Genomic DNA, 23,345 nt, shown 5'->3' with positions numbered 1-23,345 from the left:
CATTCACTGCACTCAGGTGATCCCCATTTCACTGTGAGACTAGCACCAATTGGCTGAACCTCTGTTGAATTAGGGCCACTCATGTTAAGGAGGTTGAATATTTATCCATTCACTTATTTTATTTTATTTTTGGCCTTTTTGCCTTTGTTTGATAGGACAGTTGATAGTGTCAGAAACAGGGAAGAGAGCAGGGAGAGACATGCAGGAAATAGTGCTGGGGTTGCCTGCGTACATGGCGCGCGCCTTAACTGCTCGACTACCGGCGCGCCTCCATTCACTTATTCTAACTCACAGATTTTTGCTTATTTTTTCGTAGAAATCTAGTCTCACTTTGACATTAAAGAGGAAGTTTTTAGTATTGTTTAGTCCTATCCTGTGATAATGAGAAAAATTAGCCAATATCTCAAAAAAGGCCTGAAACATACTCTTTCCACTCATATACTTATAAAAATGTATAAATGTAAACTACTGTGCAGAGCTTTTATGCATGTTTGGGTGAAAAACTGAGGCCGAAGTAAAGCCCATAAGGGCAAGTAAGTCAGTCTGAGGGCTCCATCAGGTGGGAAGGAGAACTGACACAACCCAGGATGTGCTCTCGATGTCCCTGCACATTACCAGGGGCAAGGTAAAAATTTCTTTTGGAAAAATAACAATGACTGCACCTTCAGGAAGGAGTAAAGGATGGATTTGGCAGGTAAACATGGCCCAGGATACCATCCAGGCGGGTAGTAGGGTTGCTACAAGCCCCTGGTTGTGCCACACGTGTCGGCATGTGTTAATGCAAGTCCGTAACAGAGTTCTGTGGCTCTGATGGATTAAGCGGGGCTGTGCTGTAGGTAGGTGACAGCCCTACCCACTGCACCACTGTGCAATTTTCAAAAGACATTAGAGAAAAAAGCCATGACAAACAGAAAATAGACATGAGATTCTTATGTGACATCAAACGGTTCCAACCCTTTAAGTACCTTGGAGTTATCGATGTCCTGACTCCTCTGAGTAAACGGTTCATTCAGAAAGATTCGATGGGTTTAACAGGCTTGTAATTCCCTCATTTTAACCCCATAGCTCAGGCAGCCACCTTAAAGTCTCATTGAAGCTGACAGCCAGACATGGATGAAGTTAGATTTCTCCTTTTAAAGAATCCCAGCAAGACTCACTTAAGTTGCAGTAATGAGCAATCCATTACCTTTGGTCAGCTCATTAGTGTAGAGCTAACTGTGACGTGGACCTGCACTTTCATCTGGCTGTTTGTTTAGAGTAAAGTCAGTGTCAGGGGAGCTGGAGTGTTACTGCATGCTGAGCAGCTCTGGTAATTGAGAGTGTGTGTGTAATCCTACACACATGCAGACCACTGATGGAGTAAATTACCCCATGTGCAATAAAGAGAATGACAAACTGTGCGTCTCTGTGCGCGTTTGTTTATTTTTCAAGATGTTTGATCCATCATGTTCTATTGAAACCTGCACACCCGCACCCCTCCACCCTCCAAGAAGGTAAAAAAATAAACCTGGAGAAAATGTTTCCACTTCCTGCAGGGTCTTCGCGTTCTTCACTGACCCATATATGGGTGAACCAGGCTCCATTCGAACCTCTTCCTCCCCTCTCAGCAGCAGTACATCCACATGCCCTAAATCACAACCCTTTGCCCTTGACAGCGTGCAATGGTGCTGAAAACATCTTTCCCAGGTTGTGATTGTGATGGATTAACTCGCGCATAAATCACACCACAAAGGAAAGAAAGTTGTTGGGGAGTACGGCGGTGGCACAAGAAAAATGTGGGGAAGAAAAGAAGGTGTGTGTGTAAATTGCCGAACCGAAACTCCCTAGTGAAATTTTCAATTTAAGAAGAAATCACAGACTCACTATAAATTACCTCCAAAGCCTCTACCCAATCTTAAAATGACCCAGTTCCCCTACAGGCTGCAGCAGCTGGGTGATTCCTGATGCTCTGAATAATCATAAAAATGAGATTTACATCCAGGACAAAGGTCTGTATGACATCACCATAGTCATGCAGGGATCCATTGGCATTTTGGCCTTTTTCCATAAATATAGCCAAGACCGTGGCGAAGGATGAACTGTCCTTGTCCTTGTGCCGTCTCTTCTGGAGTGTTGAGATTAAGGGACTGAAGAGTCATTCCTATCACCTCATTTGACACTGAAGAGGAAAGTTTCAAAGTTGTAGAAATGTATAAAGATAAATGATAGGTTGAAAATCTACCTCTGAGTGTGATAGTTTGATTCAGCCAAGCATTATTTCACAAATGTGAACTGTTTCCTGTTAGTTCAACGGTTGATTGAGGAGATTCAGTGTAAGAACCAAAGAGATGAAAGCACTGATAGTGTTTATGTGTGCAAGCATTCCAGGAGATATTACCAAACCTCTGGTGAGGCTATTACGAGAGTGAGTGGGAGCAGCAGGGGTGCTGATTGGCTAAACTGAAGCAGAGAATTGAAGCAGGCTGTTTCTTTAGGGATCAATTCATTCCCTCCCAGTCCCACACCAAGCATGAAACACATGGAACCGATAAAAACCTAAGAGTCAGACAGTGGTGCCTAACGGCATTTTACAAGAACTGTATGCAAGGTTTAGAGATTATGGAGGTAGAAAGACATCTATTACAGTTACTCAAAACAATACGATTGTCTTTCAATATGTATGATTTGACAAGATATGGTATGACACAATACAATATGACACTGTACGATACAATACTTGATGCCTTGACAAGACAACATGACACACATGTTATGACACGACACGGCACAACACGACATGACACAACACGATACAACATGACACGATATGATACGATATGAAATTACAGGGTACAATTTGATACAGTATGAGGTGACACGATATGACGTGATACAAAATGACTGGATATGATGCAATACGAGATGACAATAGGCTATAATATGCTATGACATGACACAGTAGAAACAATACAACACAAAATGATATGATTCAATACAAACAACATACCACAATAAGATACGGTACCATAATACACAATATAAGATGATACGTTACAATACGAGAAGACACAATACAATATGATACAGTATTATTTGATATGAGAAGACACAAAATAATACCAGATGACATGACACGACATGATATGATATGACATGATACCATAGGTTTCTATGTCTGTCTGTTTTTAGTTATCCAGGTCATGGTAATTCAAGCTTTTATTCAAGCTTGAACCAGACTTTCTGGATGTTCTTCTGAGGCTTGACTCAAAGACAAATGGACTTGAAAGAAAGTCTTGAAGATGCTTCACATTTCCATCAATAACATTTATCTCTGCTGGGATATAATACAATACAATGCAATACAATACAATACCATACCATACCATAAGAAGCCGTAAAGTTACGTAACACGACATAACATGACATACCAAACCATACCCTACCTTACCTTACCCTACCCTACCATCCCATCCCATCCAATCCCATGACATGACATGATATGACATGAATTACCATTCCATACCATACCATACCATACCCTAACCTACAATCCCATCCCACCCTATCCCATCCCATGACATGACATGACACGACATGAAATTAATTACCATACTATACCATGCCCTGCCCTGCCCTGCCGTGCTTTGCCGTTACGTTACGTTACGTTATGTTACGTTACGTCACGTCACGTCACGTAGCGCAACGTACCATACCGTACCATACAATACCATATCATACTAAAGCAGTCTCTCAGCCTCTCAGTTCATGCGTATTTAAGCTTGATTCAAGAGGGAACTAGACTTCATCTAAGGTCTTGAAAAGAAATTACCACAGCGATTATCAATACGATAAAATATGTTGATACAAGTTGCTTTAGCTTTATCAGAGCGTTCAGTCCTTCATTTAACATGGCTGTAACTGCTAGTGGCCGGTGGATTTCTGCTTGAGGTTTCTGCCTGGTAAAAGGACGTTTTTCCTGCCATTGAAGCACTGTCACTTTCATTATGAACTGGTGCTATATACAAATAAGAAGAAAGCATTTACCAATGAAAAAACACATATCTTAACAGAAATTATATCCTTTGGAGGATCATAGAGGAAAAAAAAGAAAACATCCAAATAGCTGGTTAAAGGGTTCAGTTGTAAAACTAGAGTTTACCACAACACACTCCAAGCATTATATTCGATTTTGCAAGCAAAACAAGTACCCAATAAAAAAAATTCCGTCGGGGAATTCCACGTATCACTTCACAGAGTAGAAGGCCCCTCACTCCTCACCCTAACTACCATGGCAGAACATATAAATATAAAAGCAAAGCCATTCAGTAAGCCATATGGCAAACAGTTAAACCAGAGAGTGTTTGAAGGGTCTAATCAGGCTCATGTATAGTTTATCTTACCCTGCGCAGCCAGAGCTTGTTTTGTCACTTATAGTGCGCTAATGCTGTCAAGTCAATAGCAGGGAGACATAAAGTTTGTTTTACACCGGGATGCCGGTACCACCCGCCTGACAGCTCAGAGCCATCCATCACGTCCAACCTCCCATGCTCATTTGCAACAATGTGCCCAGCTGGTCTGGAACTCACATGTGGAGCAGCAGAAGGTGTAGATGGGAGCGGAGATGCAGCACTTTATCCATGACTGATGTAAATCTGCTCACGGTGTAGAGCGAGCTACTGGCCCTGGCTGACAGCTGGTAGTTAACTCAGGTATCATCTCTCAAACGCTCAGCTCACATCAAAAGCAGGGAGGTGAATGAGAAGCACCTCTGCCATGACATGGTATTATACAGATGACAACAGGCCTGCACTTCACTAACCCCTGAGGGCATTACAGAAACAGTAACCTTGAGGTCAAATAGAGCACAACCATCAATTCAAACTGAATAGATGTCATAAATAGCTCCTATTCTATAAATTTAAAGACAGTTAATGTTACACAAAGATGCAATTTGTATCCATACAAACACTATGTGTCAAAGTGCAGGATTATCTGATACATCTGCCTGCTTTATAGATGCTAATGTTTCTTACAATGTTAACTTTAACCCTCACAGTGTTATTTTATTACACATTAAAGGGTACTTTTAACATAATATTGTGTTAGTTCATTTAGCATGCTAATTCAAGTATTTGCAGCATTTGCTAACATGTTGCAATGCCTTTTTTCATTTTTATTTTTTGATTTATTTGACTTTACCACAAACCCAAAGCCAGATAATGCCCTTCTGAAAAACGTAAGAGTCAACAGGTGGGAAGTCGCTAACTCAGTAGATAACTTCACACATGGTGCAAAAGCATATAACATTAAAAACAACAATCCACCAGAAAAAATGAGCAAAGGAATCCCAACAGTGACACAACTAAACATGCCTAAAAAGTCTTCCCAAGGGCATGATGGGAAAACTCCACCCACTTTCCCTTAGATTTTAAAGACAGTGGGCCGAGCTTACCATCATTTACTCTTTACCCAGTTGAATTAACACTGATGGGTCGACACTTTCAAATAACTCCAACACTAAAGACCATGTCACTCAGAATAGAGTTAAAATTACCCAATTATTTAACACTGAGAATTCAACACTCCAGTTCTTACTGTGCAGCAAACATCTTGCCACATTTTTTAACCCTAAAGTCATGATTGACTGTGCAATATTTAAAGTTTTGAGAGGTAATAGCTCGGGCCTTTGGTGAATGAATCTCTAAGTTTGTAGTGTGCTGTGTTGGTTACCTTGTTGCACATCGTACAGTGTAAGGACAAATCTGAAAAGGAAGAATTCAACAAAGTAAAAAGAATATTGGGAAGTCCTTTTGTTCTGTGCCTCACAGAGGTTTCAAAAGAAGATAAAGGCTCAGAGTTTTACTCTTTTTCTGTTTGCAAAGACTGAACTTGCAAATAACAAACAAAAAAGTTATTGATTTCACACCAACAAGGGTCAAGTTAGCCAGACAATTATCACTCACTACCCTGAACTTCAAATTAATGTTGGCAATGGTTGGAATAGGGACACTCAATCATCCACTCATAAACAGTGTCTATACTTTAAAAGTCGCAGCTCATCAGTGAGATAGTTTAGTAGATATTTATGATGCTTCAAAGAGAAACATTGCTTTTTAGTTAGGCTGGCTGTGCTGGACATGTCCAGACAAGGGATGACCAGACATTGTACCACAGTGTGTAACGTTGTATATGAAATGTCTAAAAGCATCCCAAAAAAACAACCCCCCTCCAAAAACAAAACAAACAAAAAAAAAAAACCCTTGCAGATCCACAGGGTGTGTCACATTATCTTCTAGTGGTACATAGGGATGGCTAACAGTGCTGACAAGGACATTTTAAAACCCCAATAAATGAAACCTAAACAATCTGCTTGGCTTACCCTTAATATTTAGGATCTCTAAGTGGAAGTTAAAAGTTTCTGGGGCACCAAAGACTCCTTGGTAAGTCACACCCCATTGACTGATGTTGGTTTTTGGGTTGGGAGGCCTGTGGCTCCTTTTCTGTGTGTCATTTAGCACTCTCTCTTTACCTAATTTTCAGCTCCATCCACTGACCTGCCCTCTCGTAATAAACAGCGAATTTTTTTTTTTTAAAGTGCTACCCATTTCTTCTACTCTGACAACATCTCCTTTAAATTTCTAAAAACATTAAAAAAGGATTTTGACATGATGTGATTATGTGAAACTTTGTACCAGTTTGAGTTCACACACCTACCTTGCAGATAAATTATATGGACAGAAGTATTTGACCACCTGGCCATTACATCCACAAGGGCTGTAATAATATTGTATTCATAAACATGTTCTTTAATATGTAGTTAGTCCCCTTTTGCAGCTATAACAGCCTCTACTTGTCTTGGAAGGCTTTCCACAAAATGTAAGAATTTTTGTGGGACTTAATACGCTTCATCCTGTTGAGCAGAATAACCTCAACTAGCTCACTGGGACGCTTCATGACAGTTTGGCTAACAATGAGGGAGCATTTAAGTTTGGTGTTTTAATCCATTGCCCAGCTGCAGTTTGGCTGCAACTGTAGAAGCACATCTCAATCGATGGCAGCACCCTGGATTACATTACAAATTGAGTTTAGCGGGGCTGCTTTTCCCCTCTTTATTCCTGCAGTGTCCCCCAGCGAGGCTCCACTGCAGGCTATTTAAGGTGCCCTTTTCCTGGGTAAGTTAATAATGAGAGCCCAGCCTGGACAAAGGTCCACATGCAGGCCCGCCCTGACTCATTTGGACTGGAATTGCTCCGACACACCCTATCAATCATGAAGTGGGAAGGGGTCATCCCTGGAGCAGCCCCACCCCGTGCTCCTCATTGCCTCTTGCGCTGGTCAATACCAGGCATTATTCTGATCATAATTGCATTAGATTTTTTACAACGCACTGCACTCACCTCCTTCTGGATGCACTTACTGGCAAAAGCTTCAATACGCTATTGTTGATTCATGTATTTGGCTAAACTGGTTATTGACCATGCTCATTGACTTTTTATTAATGGATTCAGTTTGTTGCACTTATAACCAAACAAACTGACTCTCAGCGATCAAAATGTCTAGTGATTATGAAAATGAGGGATGTAGCGGACCTGAGGGGGGCTTTGAACAAAGCCGATGTTCAATAAGACTTGCCGACTAAGCCTGCAGGTGACCCAGTGTGAGCTGCTCTGGGATGTGGAATAAACAAACCATACATCAACGTCACTACTTGAGCTAATGAATGACTGTTGTGCTGGGCAGCTTTACATCTTCTAGCAACAGTATGTGGAGATAATGCAGCATGCATGCAGAAGCACTGATTCCCAGACTCTGCTTGTGTTGAAATTCAAAAGGTGGTATGTTGGCAGCAGATCTGAAAGAAATATAACATTTACTGTTTCAATGCCAGGGCAGTTGGGTGGAATAATAAAAATGTGGCTCTGAATCTGATGTTTAAACTTTTATTTTCACAAACCTGGCAGGTTTGGCTAACAGCTATGTGATGTGTTTTTTAGGTGCGTGGGTGAGAGTCCAGTGGTGAATACCATGAGGCTCACTGGGGGCTGCACTCTGCAGCTGTTTATGGGCTCCACCGCAGGAGTCTAATGAGGGAGATGCAGTCAGGATAATTACACTAAAGGTCCTGTTTCCTCTGCCATCAGAGTTAAAGGTATAGCGAAAGGGAGCTGAGTGGGAGTGGAGGTCAGGCATGAGCTGATGCTGTTTGGCAGACGAGTGTGAAAAAAAGCTGGTGGAAACAGCCAATTTAATAACCTCGTTCACAAAGCCTAAACCGCAAGCCGACCCACAGGTTGCATGAGTTAACCCAACCTCTTTTTTTTCCTTTTGCCAACGCCCACGCTGCTTCCAGACACAGCCTAGAAATCACATGACAAGATACGGCCTCTCGCCTCCCTGAGAGCATGTCTGGGGGCTTAAACCACACCAGGCCACCACAGAGAGAGGTGGTGATCACAGACTCCAAGTGATGAAAAGGCAGTGTGACAGCGTGAGAAAGAGAGGAGAGATACAGCATGAAGACATCGCTGGGCTACAGCATCTCAAGGTGCAGAAAACAAGAGGGGGATTTTTACTGTGCCAAATGTGCACAGAAGACTCAGTGAGGGCTGTGGTTTGAGTCTGATGATTACAGTATGACACACAGAACCAGATTTTCTGACAGAGAGCAGAATTCATGGCTCCATCAACTACAGCAAGTTGTCCAGGTCCTGAAGCAGCAAGGCAACCCCAGACCATCACACTGCCACCACCATGTTTGACAGTTGGTATGATTTTAATGCTGTTAGTTTTACTATGTAACAGGACAACCACCTTCAAAAAAGTTCAACTTTTGTCTCGTCAGTCCACAGAATATTTTTCTATCAGTCTTGAAGACCATCAGGATGTTGTTTGGCAACATTGAGACGAGCCTTTGTGTACTTTTTGTTCAGCAGTGGTTTTGGCCATGGAACTCTCTCATGGGTGCCATTTTTGCCCAGTCTCATGAACACTGACCTTAACTGAGCCAAGTGAGCTCTGCAGGGCTTTAAATGTTGTTCTGGGTTCTTCTGGGAACTCCTGGATGAGTCACTGATGAGCTCTTCGAGTCATTTTGATAGATCACTTTGGGAAGGTTCACCACTGTTCCAAGTTTTCTCCATTTATGGAGAATGGCTCTCACTATGGTAAGGTTCGGGTTAGGGCAAGGGTTAAGGTTAGGATAATATACTACACACATTTCAAGAGAATTGCAACAATATTACAAGGAATGACTGGATAATTAGTACATTATTACCAGATAAATACTTCCTTAAGATGCCACATCACTAAGTAATTACTTGGTAGAATGCAACTGATTACAAAGTAATTACCACCTTATTCTTCAGAAATTACTGAATAATTACACTTACCACTACCAAAATGTACTTTTAATTACTTATTGCTAGTTTTATCAATTTCATTAATGAACATTTTTTCGTTATTATAAACACTGACACAAAGACAAAAATGTACAATCACAGCTAAAACAATACAAAAAAGAAAAACAGCAGCAATAACATACTGAAAATAAAAAAGACACACTGCCACTTATAAGGAAATGTGCTCATGTCAGTCCAACCAACAGTAATGTCAAAGAACCTAGAACTTGTAGACCATGGGGAAAGTCCACCAGTCCTGGGCTGCAGACAGACGGACCAAAGAGTAAAAACTAGTAAGCATCAAACAATGCAGTTCAGAGTGGAAAGTGCCATAATTCTTGTTTTAAGTATGAATTTCACATAATTCAGGAGAAAAGCTGTTAAAAGTGGCCATCTCTGTTGATACTACTCTGTTAATTGCTCACAGTGTGCATGAGGAATGGCACTTTAACAGATTTTCTCTCTCATTATAAGGAATTCATCTATGAAATAAAAACAATGTTTCATTGTTTAGTAGATACGCCTTATTATGAAGAGCCCTCAATTTAAAAGTGGAAGCAGCCAATGCAGGAGGGTGGAGCTGTGTCATTACTTCTTATCTTTTGTTACTGTTTTGACTAAGAGCCTCCTGGAGGCGTGCGTTTAAAAATGCTAAAATTAAAAATTGATGGTGAAAACTGTTGCTGCTGGCTTGTTTGAGGTTAAAGTCAGTAATGAGGGAAGGATATGAAAATTCAAAAAAGGATGCTGAATAATTAAATGCAGCTGAGTGCCACATGAGTCATGGACATTTTTGTGTCATTACCAGCAAGTTACAAAGTCCAAATAATATGATCACGACTTCTTTATAGTTATTAGACCAGATGCAATTAAAATGCTTGATAAAAACAAACAAGTCTAAGTTGCCTTAATGTGAATTTAAATTATTGGTTTACCAGTACTAATATAGAGTGGATGAAAAAACTTTCAAAAGTTCACTTCTAGGAGTTTCAACACTGCATTCACAGACATTTGCTCAAATTGTTTGACAGAAGGAAAACCACATCATTTAATCAATGCGGTTATAACTAAGCCTTCTGTTGGACGGCCTTATTTTTAAGAAAATATTTTTGATTTGATGACTGATTTTGTGAAAGTTTTTTCCAATTGAGAGGACATGCTCTTGATTAAACTTTAACCTATAGTATTGCAGTCACAGATGCATTTTTCCTGTGAATTGTTTTAATATTTCACTGCACAAACATTTGTGTTTCAGTGCCGACTTTTGTGGATTGGATTCATTCAATAAAATTTTGGCTGGTTTACAGTGGACCCGACAGTGTGTCTGCTTCTGTGCCAGACGTTTTTGTAGCAATATCACACGATCTCACAAGTTTATGCAACATAAAAACATTGGTTTTACTCAGAGTAAGGAGTGGATAACCAATCAGCAATGATGTCTAAACCTTCAAAAACAAGACCCAAGTCAAAATAAACATGCTTTATATGTGAAGCACTTTATAACTTTTATTTTGAAAGGTCTATGAAAACTAAATTTGTACTTACATGCATGCAGTGATTGATCAAATGGGTACAAAGAAGCATGGGTGTATTTTCTTAAGCAATAATGAATGAGTCCTGTAATTTTACAGCCATAAATCTGATTTCCCCCCCCCCTACTAGGACTGAGCTTCAAATCTCTGAGGTCTGAGGTGTCAGACTGTGAACTGAGGGGGTGGAAGGATGATTCAGGGCTGGGTTTAAATAAAAGGGGGAAGAGCCACAATCACAGCCCACGATCACAACCAGAGTCTGCCAGCAGTGTTGTCAGAGAACATAAAGACAGGTCAAAAGTCAAACACGGTCACATTAGCCTGAGATCTGTTAAATCAATACGCCACTCAGTATTGCATACTTTGATGTTTATCTTAGAGCGCTGCCATGGAAACCAATAACATAGTGATGTGCAAAATTGCATGAGAAAACCCAGGGAAAGTCTGCTGATGGCTTGTTATTCAGAACAAGGAGGAGGAGGTGATAGGGGAGGTGAAGCCAGACAAAATGAGCAGCAATTACGGCAATCATCATTAGACATTTTTTTGTTTTAAGAATGACAAAAGCTCCGGACTGGGGCCAGGTGAAATGACCAGTTTGTCAAAGAAAGTGGGGCTGTTTCGTCGAGGACAATGACACCATCTTCTGCTTTTTCATCTTTGTCAAAAAGTGTCAAAAGTTTGAATCCTGCTCCATGAAGATGTGATCAAATTTGGTCCACAGCTGTAATCATCCCTGCATGTGTCCTGTGAGTGGATGAGTCACCACCAGCAATCACACAGAGAAAGAATCAGTGAAGAGGAAGCAGCAGACAGACGCTTGGGGCTCCACCTTTCTATTTTCATGCAAATGACGGTCCATTGAAGAGGACAGAGTGAATGGGGAACTACCAACTAGAAATAACATTATGTAAACATTAAAAAATGTAAATGAGGCAGAGAATGTTTTTATGATGGTGAATTCTGAGTTAATTCCCTGCATGATAAAGCCCTCTGACTATTGTTTGATGATGGAAACTTGTTTGTGGAACCACAAGCAGATGAGCTGCATTAATTTGGTGAAAAGTGTCAAAGTGGATAGAAAAAATTGTCTTGTCTCCCACTTAGCTAAATCTGGTCAATAAGCTGCTCTCCTTTGTTCCAAAGCTTGCTTTGACCTGCACACTGGTGCAATCAATATACTCATATAAAATGCTGAGACATGTACTGCCATGACCTCAAGCGCAACTGCAATCATCATTTGATGCATGTGAACTGGCGCAACATTCCCGCCTAATCACTGTGCATGTAAACAGCTGCTCTGCTGCACAAAATGTGCCAGATACACAGCATAGCATAGGTTGGTAAGGACAATTTTTCCTCCTCCTGAGCTCAAAATCTGGCATTAAAAAGATAAAACAGTGGGTACAGTCAAGTAAACTAACCTGGTCGGGTGCTGGTTTGAGAAGACTCTTCTGTTAAAGAGAACAAGAAACCAGCAATGGTGGGCAGCACACTCTAAGCAAATTGGTTGCTATCTATGAGTCTGTACTTCACAACTATCACCTCAGGTTGCAAGCTCATGTATCATTACACAGGAGGACAGTTTCAACCTTTATGACCTGCGGGAGACCCCCAAAAGAAACTGCACTTTATATACCACTGCACTTTCAGATTGGGTACATGGCGGCTGAGTCGTGGTGGTGTGACAGCTTGATTTTCATTTTAGCTTGCATGTTGACAAGTCTTAAATCTTATGACTATAATTGGCAGGCCATGTCTGTGTTGATTTGAATGCCACACTGTTGCTCTAATTGTCCTTGATACCTCTCAGAAGACTTCTTGGGTGTACTGGTTCAAACTGGTGCCATAAAAAAGAATCATAAATATGTACGGATTTTCTATAAAATCTAAAAATGTTGTGCCTTTCGCCCTCTCCATCCCTGTCCCCCATTATGAGCCATAACATCACTTAAACATACTCACTACAAGAAGAAAAATATGCTTTTTCTTTATAACTGAGAGAGAAAATGGGAGAGAAAACAACTAGATGTCTAGTTGAACTAGATGATGCCTGTGCATGTGATGATACACCTGCTCTAAGCTCCTTGATTAAAGTAAGCTCTCTTTAAAGCACTTTACTGTACTCATATTAAATAAGCTAGCACAATGTGTCACACATTGGTGTTAGAAATCATGGTTTATTTGTTATTACATGTCAGTTGTAGCTGGCAGTGCTGCGGGAACATGTTTGAATATGGGCCTGTCTCGCTGCAGCCAAACATTGTGATACTTTGTTAGATCTCCACAATAAAGTGCACACTCTTAAACTTTGTAAATAAGTCAAAAAGCACAGCTTTAATGCTCCCCTTATTAAGCTGTAGACTGATCAATGCAACTCAAACCAGTGTGTCCTCTAATAATGAGGATGGTAACAGCATGGCATAAAAAGAGTTAAGATTAACCTACTGGCTGTGCTGCAGTTTTTTAGGTGCACAAACTCTCCAGAGATCAGGAAACAATTCCCCTCTGCATGACTTAAAAAAATGATGATAAATGATGTGTAAATAAGGTCAGTAAATATTACTTTGACATTGCTAATACTAAGCCATGACCAGGAGTTAAATCAGTCTGAGACTCCCAGCTGCTGTTTTTTATGCATGTGCAGAACCATTTGCATGATGAGTGACTGTCGCAGCTGTTTTCTTCTTTTGAAGACTTTTTCTTCAAACGTTGTCAAGGCGAAGCTAAAGTGAACACGTAAATATTTCCATTAATTTAATTTGAGGCACTGTCTTTTATTCTAAAATATCGTGGATTGTAAGAAACCATGTGGGATGCAGGCTGGATTGAACACACCTGTTGCAAGTGTGGCCAAAAGTGGATGAACCTCAGTGGAAGTGGGGCTCCAGTGTAGGTCTTTAATATACTCAAGAATCTAGAGAACAGAAAGGTTGCCTACTTTTTTAGAGATGCATGCATAAAAAAACAAAACAGGAAATGATGGAGTCATTTTTACCTTGTTTTAGCAGATACGTACGTTCACATAGGTGTTTATAATGTTTTCCATGATGACCCAAATGAAGGCCACAAGCTAAAAGAAGCGCTGGCCTGATGACATTGTTCTCTAAACTTTAACAGTTGGTGGAGCTTTCTGTTTCCACATTGGTATTATATGTCACAGGGAAGATAAACACGGTGCCATTAGGCTTCCAGTTATAGCATTTCTGGCTGTGACGGCATGGAGAGGCAGCATTCACGCACCTGATATGAAAGCTGTGATGGGGCAAGCCAGAGCGGACACAAGCAGCCAACATTCAGCCAGTCTGAAGCATGCATTAAAGTCTGGATTTTATGCTAGGTCACTGCGGTTGTACCTGGATGGCAAAACTAGAATTTTGCTTCTTAGAGTAACTACCATTTTAATGATATTTTAAAGAGTAGCCAAGATTAAAACTTTGCTTTCCCTCGAGGGGGTTATGCCCCCTTTTAAACATGCTTCCATTACCCTCAGTTCTTTGTAGAAGCCTGTTATTTTACTATGTGTGGGCATTTTTGCAAAGATGGGTCATTGCAAACAAAACATGAAAAGTCTAAATTGTTTACACATATGCAAAATGCATCAAAGAGATATTTAATCCTCTTTAAGTCCTCTGAAAATTGCATGTCTTATTTTTGCAGGTGTATTTGCTGCCAAGTCCTTTTTGCAAATTCTCATCTATAGTCTTTGAAGTAAACAGTATTTTCCCCCATTATAATAAACACTACCTCACACACTAGCATCTGTGATGATTTAACCATGCCTCATACATGAAGCTCTATTATGAGTTCAGTCAGGAAGACAATGTTCTCATCCTTCTCTTGCTTGTGTGCATTTCTGCTGCCATTGTCAAGGCTGGTCTCATCTAACCAATAGCATGGCCCCTCTTCCTCATTGTTAGCCTAGCATTGTTTTGCTACCTTTTTAAACCCCTGCTGCCCCTAACAAAATCCCCCCGTAAAATCCAAGCGCCAAAAACCTTCTGTCAAGACTCATTTCCATGATACCTGCTGTAAAGAACAATTCGTTATTTATTGGTCTCTGCTGGTTGAAGTTATATTAAACATAAGAGGTGAGTGCTGGCACATAACTTAACAAGGCTGTGCTCCAGTGATCCCCCACACCCTTCCACTCTTACCCCCACCCAAACATTAACGTACAATAGGAAAATACAAGCTCAGCAGTGCATCCATGCACAGTAAGGCACATACACATCAACACAAGAGGGAATCAATACTGTATTCTATTATAGTGAAACAATGACTTTATATGTTAATATGATATGATGGATTATGCACTCATGTTGAGTTTTTATTCATTAAAAGAAGTCGACAGGAGTGCTATATGATACATCATGCAAGCATGATAAAGGATTTTGGATTCAATCAACAGATCAGGTGACTGTGTTTTACATTTAGTATGCTTGGAATCCATATCACACCGATATGATTGTGTTTGCATGCACATGAAGAGTTAAAAGTTAAATCTTGATGCCTTTCATTATCTCTGCTGACAAAATTGTATGCACCATACCTCCCTATAAACTACAGCATGATGCCTTTTTCTCATGATTTGCTTACAAAGCTGCACACATGCATTAACATGTACAGCACACTCTACCTGCTTGCTGTGGCTCATTGGATTTTTCTAATTACAAAACAGAGCTAAACTACCAGGAGATATCCACCCAGCAGCTCAGCTCCGGTAGCTCCAGCCAAGCGCTCCCACAGGGTGTTGTGTTTCTGTCTCAAGCCAGCAGTGGTCTGCATTGCGGTGCTACCCCCTTAAACCACCACTGACATCCGTTTACATACCAACCAAACCGATCAGCCATATCAAACACACATGTTGAAACTGGACAGGCGGCTGTTGTGACAACCAGCAGATGTATTGTATAGGAAAAATAGCTGCGGGTATCTGTGAAGGAGTATAAGCTAGAGGCAGAGCTTGACGTTTGTGAACTGCACCTCTGTCTTTGACCCTCGTTTTATGCACTTCACTCATGAAGGAGAGGGTTAAGTCGACATACCTGCTGCTTTTCTACAAAATCTGATTCCTTTTCACACACCACCACCTAAAATATGTTGGTTATTTAGCAGGTGGCGCAGATTAGTTTAGTGTGGATGCCGAAACCCATTTCCTAAAGAGCTGGGACATTGTGCTGTGGTGCTAAGGGTCTGAATTTGAATTTCTATTTGGGAATAATGAAAGTTGCATCCTTGAGGCTATAGAGGAGAGAAAATCCAGCTTGCTATCGGTGCACAGGTCAAAGGCCAGAACCCGTATGGGGGAGCAGTAATTCACATGGCATGGATAACTCGCACTTTTCTGAAGGCTCCTTTGATACATGCAGGTTATGGAGCAACATTCCTGCCCAGTGAACAGCTTGCTTTTCGAAGGAGTCTTGGTTTATATTCAGACAATGGTTGACAATGACAAACCATGTCTGCACGTGCTGCCACAGCATGCTCTGTAAAAGAGCCCAGCTGCTGGCCTGCCTGCAGTCTCCACTTGTAACCCATTATAATAAATGTGCAGCAAGGGGTTGCAGTAGTTAGCACTGTTGCCTCACAGCAAGGTCTTTGGTTCAAAACACCAGTGAAATGGGTCTCCCTTAAGTTCTCCCTGTGCATAAGTGGATTCTCTGCAGGTACTCCGCTTCCTCCCACAGCCAGAAGACAGCAGGTTAGGTATCTTTATGCTACATGCATTGTAGATCTGAGCATGTGAGTTGATGTTTGCCTGGATATGCTGACCATATGGTTGACTGCACTGTAAAACCAAACAGGTTGAGAAATACTCAAAATCCTTGTTGTATCTGATTATAGAAACATTTTTAAGTTGTGGAAATAAATAATTTGATTATGACTCAATTTAAAATATATTATGCATTGCATGTTTCTCATCCACAGCAATTTTCTCTTATGTCTTCCTCATGTTTTCAGTTTGGACAATCATGCCACCCTAATTTGAGTGGGCAACTTCACTCATGGTGCAAAAGTGTCTAATGCCCAAGTCCATTCTGGGAAAACTAAACAGATTAAGCAATGATTGTCAAATAATTTGAGAACAAAAAAAAGATCATTTCTGATCAAGTGCAGTTTACTTAAAATTAAAGATATGTTCTATCACCTCAGAAAAATAGAGCTTTGTGACTTTTAAATTAAGAGCAAAGAAGAGCAAAGAAGAGCACTCCACATGTTACATTAGCAAGCCACACAACTCTTGAGTTCCACAAAACTTTAAGAAACAGAAGAATATTATCCAAATTTTTTTGGGGCTAGTAATTTCCTTAATGCCTTCTGTAGTCTGTACAATATGACATACTAGCAAACATGAATCTTAGATTCTTGTTTATTGTATCCATTCATCAAATCTCTTCAGGTTTAAATCTATGTTTAGTTTACAGCAACCATCCCTGCTGCCTCTCATGTGAAACCTTATATTCCAAACTTAATAGCATCTTAAGCATGGATGCTACATAACAAAGCTTCTCAATCCCACTTGTCCTTGTACCTTTGCCCCGGCATTCAGACCTGAATCCATCCGCTTACAAGCCGACAATAAAAATAAATCAAACTATTCAATGCATAATGCAGTGAAGCACTCACTTGATTAGTATTACACTTCGGTAAGACCGGCTCACTCTGCATTAAAACAGCCCCTTTTGCATAATTAATGAGGCACTTGGTTCCAAGTACCAATTACAGAAGGGAACAATGGACGAGTCCGATGGAGCAGTGCAGTCATCTGCAGCACACCAAGGCCCCCTAACCAGGAGAGAGAGAAGGAAATAAAGCTGCTGCAGCCGGCCCACATGCAGATCCAGACCAGCTGTGTCTTTGTCAGTGTGGAGCCATGAAGCGGATGTTTCCGGCTCGGATAGAGACAGGAGGGAAGAGGAGGAAGAAGAGGAAGAATGACAGGATGAGTTGCAGAGGGGACAAGGAAACTATGAAGGAGTTAGTAGCTGAGAAGAGAAAACAACATTATATCTTATATCAGATGGTAAAATTAAAGCTGTCAAAGATGGTTAAGTTATGTTCTGATGCATTATTTCTTCGTATAGGTATTTTTCACCTGCATAAAATCAGCTGCAACATGGACACAATAGGTTTGAAAGGAAAAGCAATAATCCTTACCCACAGAGACAGAGGCCCCAAGTGAATGTGCATCCATACACATTCTGTTTGTATTCAGTTTTCCCATGTGATAATTCATTTTATGTTGTTTTCTCGAATTCTGGATTTATTTTTCACATGGTAAAGATATAACCAGTTGTTTCTCAAAAAGCTGACTTATTTTCTTATTATTGGAGATAACAACACTTGTTTTCACAAGATTATAAGTTCATTTCAGTTGCTTTCTCAGGATTTCCCCTTACTTTTCTTGTCATCTCATGATAACAACCTGGTTTTACCTTTATAAAGGATTATACCGTCTCATTCTCTCAAGAAAAAAACAAACAAACAAACAAAAAAAAACCACTAGTCCTCTTCTGAGATAGATTTCTGCTGAAATTAAAGCAACAGGTTTGCAACTGTGACAGGTCAGACCCCCAAACCTTGAAAAGCCAAATGGATTGACAAGAATCCAGTTCTGTCCTTATCTTGCAGAGATCCAATCTAAACAATTGTCCCTGGTCTGAGATTGTGGATCAGTGTCATTTCAGGATGTGCTACAGGTTAAGTGTTACTGCAAACTGGTAAACAATGGCTGCCAGTGAAGGTATTATTATGGATGCAGTTATAAGGGGAATTTAAGAAATACTTGACAACATTTCTTTATTGAAAAAAACAAAACAAAACAAAACAGGAAAGAACACTTAAACCCTAAGGTTATATTTGCAGTGTATTTGTAGATTCTCTCATTAATTTGGGAAAAGTAGGACCTGATAAGTTTAAAAGCTTGAAAAGGAAAAGAGGGTGCTACACAATTGTAGACACGGCCCTGTCCCAACCTTTTTGAGATGTGTTGTTGCCATTAAATTCAAAATGAGGTAATAGTATTCATTAGTTGTCTCAGTTTCAACATCAACATATGTTTTTATGTTCTTTTGTGAAAAAAATACGGGGTTATGAGATTTGTAAATCCTTGCATTCTGATTTTATTTATATTTTACACAGTGCCCCAACTTTTTCGATGTTGTGGCTGTAGATAGAATGCATGGATACATGCCCACTTGGGGCTTCCATACAGCAGAGATAAAACCCAGGTATTCACTTGGCATCTTACCACAGACACCCTAATGAAAATATGACCTTAAAAAAAAAAGTTTAGGGCCATGATACGAGAAGAACTAAGGGGGCAAAAGGAAAAACTAAAGTCTGCAGGGATAAACCAGCATATGAGAAGGAGCTGGCTGTTGTAATGTGTTTGACAGTAGGTTATTTCCTATGAGGAAAAAGTGAAACCACCCAGAGTATTGGAGGAGACAGCTGGTAGCAAATCAGAACCATCTTTTTTATTATTTCACCCAACAAAAGAACAAAGTACGTGTGCGTGTTTGTGTGGGGATACACAGAAACATGATGACGCCGCTGCAGACGACGCCAGCAGGATGATACAGTCGTTTAAATTTAGATAATAAGAGGTCATTAGTGTACAGCAATTCTCTTTGTAAGCACATCCATCAAGCAGCTGCTGCAGCTATAATACTGCTAATCCACCCAGAGCCTCTGTAGCAGAGCACAGAATTCATAAAATCTGTTATTTCTGCAGCTAATGTGACCACAGTAAACAGACGATTACAAGCAGAACTCTAGCACTGTGCAGCAACAGGTATTTAAACCAAAAGAGGGCGGATTATAGAGTCTGAATAATGCTCAGATTATTCACACAAAGATGGTGCCACCAAGAGAGAGGGTTTTAGTTTTATTTCATTCATTTTTTTCCTCTTCTGTTGGGTCTTGGATGGCGGCCTAGCCTGGCTTATAACAGGAAACAGAAGACTGTAATGGAAACTGGCTGCTTTCTTTTAAACAAAGCCATAAAATGAAAATACTCTCCTTTTTTGTCACTTATCATATGTGATGAATTGCTGACACATAATGTTTCACTCTACTGTGAAAAAAATGTGTGAGCCTCCATGCATGTGACTTTTGTGTGCGTGTTTAAGGGAGAAGACCATTAGTCACTCTAATGCGCGTGCTAAACCTATTGTCCTGGCCTGATCATCGTTCACTCTGATAACCCTTGACGCAGAACCTTGTGAGGCTTTAAAAACAGATTAATAAAAATAATTTTATCCTCTCTGACAGCAGCCTGGAAGGCATTACAGCAGGCGGGGAGACAGGCAGGCCTGCGGATGATCTCCAGAAGCAGACTTACCAGCATTAACCAGACAAATTAAGGTGTCTGTGTCTTTAAAAGCCAAGAGAGAAACTCAAGTGACGTTAATAAACAAATCTCTCCCTCCTTGAGTTGTTAATCTAACTGCTATGCTACTTTTTTGAGGCCACCCATGCTCAGTGTAACCCTGACACCTTCTGCAAGGAGTCAAGGTCAGTCTAACTGATTTTAATGATGTAAAAACAAATAGCATGAGTAGAAATGTGTGCAAAAATAAACTACAACAAACGACATTAAACAACTCACCAGAACATAATTTTAAGCCTAACTACAGCCTTTTTCTTTCTTCCTCCACAGAAGTGACATTGATACAGTAAAAGCTCAGGGCAATTCACATTTGCAATGAAATATCTGAGATTATATTACATTACGTATCAAAGAACAGGGTTAATCACATCTCTGAGTCAGGAAGCAGGAGGTTTGTTTCAAAAAAAGGTTTGTGTTACCGTGGATTGAAATGGCAGCACCTCTGCGTGATCCATCATGGCAGGGTGCTGAGGCTGCCAGAGTAGGGCAGAGGCCTCGATCCACATAACATGAGATAAGAGAGCAGGGGAAGTCTCTATCCTGATGAATCACCGTGTTGAAAATGTTCCCCTACAATGACAGGAGGTGAAGAAGCTGGGTGCAGTTTCTGCTGTAAATAAAACCCCACCACTAACCCGCCTGAATTCATCCAGCTCATTCATCAAGCACGGGCTCTTTCTGCAAATAGAGTGACAACATTGCAGTGATTTATTAGTGTATGTAAACAGAGGATCAGGTCTGACCTGGTCAGAGCTCAAAGTCACATACTAGTGACTTTTAATCTGATCTACAAAAGTGGTTTAACATTTTCAATCAACAGAAATGATTCACCCCCTGGATGTCTGTAAATCAGTCATGTTCAATATAATCTGGCTTTTGCATTTTGAAAGGCAGAATGTCACGGCTGGGTTCCTCACCAGTCAAAGCTTTATGGGAGAGTGGCAAAGAGAAAGCCACTTTTGAAAAAAATCCTCATATTTTATCTCAACTAGATATGGCTACAAGCCATGTGGGAGACTTCATGGTCAAGTGGAAGAAAGTTCTCTGGTCTGATGAGACCAACATGGTGCTTTCTGGCCATCAGACAAGATGCTATGTTTGGACACCAAACACTGCACATCACCACGATCACACCACCCCCAATGTGAAGCATGATGGTGGCAACATCATGCTGAGGGGATGCTTTTTGGCTGCCGGGCTTGGAAGGCTTGTAAAAGTAGATTTTTGTTTGGTTGAAATCAACCAACCAAACAAACATCAGAAATCTGTTTTCACTTTGAAATTAAAGACCTGTTTTTGTCAAAAAAAAGAATAATTTATTTATAAAATCAATTTATGGGTAAACGTTTAAGGGGGTGAATACTTGTAATAGGCACTGTAAACTTAAACTATGTAAAATAAGATGCATTTGTGCAGAGGAGCAATGGGTCTATTTTTTCACATGTAGAGTATGAACTTACACAGACTGCTTTTATCCCGCTTACCTCTCCTGTTTCCTCAATTTCTAAACAGCATTTTTCATTGTTTTGAAAAAATAGGCCTTTCTATCTTGAGATAATGTCATAATACATCCATCATCAGAGAGAGTCGACGTCAGATTTTTCCCCTTTCAAGTTTCAATTTCTCAGAGATGAGGAATACAATCATGCATAAATGGCATCTTGACAGCAGTGATGGCTGATTCAAGATGGAGATGTCAAATCACAGAGTGCCAATTGTTGATAAATGCAAGAGACTGTACTTCAGTCAAGGTCTAACACAGGCAGGACGAGGAGCGTGTATTTCTTTCAGAGATAACATTCAGATCAATCCTTGTGAGAAGAAAAAGAGGAGCCTGCAGCAACTTCTCAGGCACAAAATGAAAATAAACAAGTCATTTCCTTGTGATAAAGTATCTTGTTAATCTGAGCATCAACTTTTGTTTTCTTGAGATAGCAAGGTGATTAACTTGTGACCTTAAGATAACAAGATAAACAATAATCTTTGACCCTGGAAAGAAGAAAACCACCAGGAAGGTTATGATAAACTGAAACTTTAGACAAAAGGAAACAAACTTAAAAGCCAAATAATATATCTAGAGATGCAGAAAGATCTAAAATAGAAGAAGCTTGGTGTTTGCTTTCCTGAGACTCAGGAATGAAGGTACTGCAGGTGGTACATGGAGAGTCTCAGACTGCACCTTTTACAGTGCTTTTTTAATAGCTGTTTTTCAGAATCACCAGACTGAATCTCTTACACGTTGCAACCAAATAAGGTCTGTTCTATTTCTTTACCACAGCTGCTGCTGCTTCACCTGAAATCAAATGACGGTCTAAAGTTTCCTGTTAGCTCTGATAAATATTGAAACCCTTTTGGCTGAGAACAATCATTGTGTGGTCACTGCCCAAGGATGTAATTTGGAAGTTTAACCCCATATGGTCCATATTAAAGGTGAGTGAATACCTACGATTACAAAAATACATCTGTCCTCTGGCCAAGGAAGTCAGTCATTAAATATAAATAGGATATTTTATGTATACAGGTGCCAGCTAAAAGCACAATATAGATATTTTTTAGTCACACTAAAACTTAAACAAATAAGAATCCTAAATTCCAACACTGCTGGACTGCTTTATGAGTGTTAGGGGTAACACATTACAAGGCAATTCCTTAGATTACTCAGACTAATATTTAGTTCCCTAAAAGTATTCTATTACTGAAAGAAACATCCCCAAATTTCTTTCTCTTTTGTGGCCACAGAAAAGAGAAGGAGAAAAAGAGGCTTCACAAAGGAATTATGGAATTACCAGAGGTGGGTAGTAATGTGTTACATTTACATTTACATCTACTTCTGAGAGTAGTTTTTGAGTAGAGTACTTTTTACTCCTACTCCGTTACATTTGTGATGAAAAATGATACTTCTACTCCATTACATTGGGCATGCACTGGCCTTTACTTTTACTTGTCTATAATCTATTTTCATTCATTATATTTTGACAGTCAGCTGAGCTCTCACAAAAGCGTGAAGTAAAATCCTCAGCACCACAGAGTAAACGGAGG

This window comes from Cheilinus undulatus, linkage group 21, assembly GCF_018320785.1.
Source record: "Cheilinus undulatus linkage group 21, ASM1832078v1, whole genome shotgun sequence".
NCBI classification, from domain to species: domain Eukaryota; kingdom Metazoa; phylum Chordata; class Actinopteri; order Labriformes; family Labridae; genus Cheilinus; species Cheilinus undulatus.
Note: the sequence above shows the minus strand (reverse complement) of the source record.